The sequence below is a fragment of the Penaeus monodon genome, chromosome 23 (genome assembly GCF_015228065.2).
Source record: "Penaeus monodon isolate SGIC_2016 chromosome 23, NSTDA_Pmon_1, whole genome shotgun sequence".
Classification (NCBI taxonomy): domain Eukaryota; kingdom Metazoa; phylum Arthropoda; class Malacostraca; order Decapoda; family Penaeidae; genus Penaeus; species Penaeus monodon.
This window is the reverse complement of record NC_051408.1, coordinates 33,249,279-33,249,789: the sequence shown is the minus strand read 5'-3', so window position 1 is coordinate 33,249,789 and position 511 is coordinate 33,249,279.

Sequence of the window (511 nt, the reverse complement as noted above, 5' to 3'; positions counted from 1 at the left end):
AAACACACGAAAGCAGAGAAGGTTGACGTAAGCAAGAAAAAAGAAGAAAGAAAAAAGAGAGAAGACAAAAGAGTGGAAAGAAGAGAAGACGAAGAGCAGGAGTAAAAAAGAGAAGGCGAAAAAAGTCAAAAGAAAATGCAAGAGGAAGGAAGGACTTAAGACAAAGCAGAAAGAGAAAGAACACAAGAGAAGAGAAAAACTGAAAAAAAAACGTAAAAAAAAACAAAACAAAAACGCAGGACGAAATAAGGACACAAAACAAACAGAAGAATAACACAACAGAAAGAGAAAAAAAAATATACGGACGAAATAAGGACACAAGACAACAAAGAGACGAACGAAGGAGCAGACAAAGAGCAGATAAAGGAGAGACAGAGAGAAGACCGCGAGGAGCCAAGACTCGGCGGAAGTATGGCAGATTAGGCCGGGCGAAAGGCAAGCGTGAAATGGGGCCAGGGTGTCAGCGCGGATGACGGAGGAGAAAAAGAAGAAGACAATAATAATAATGCGA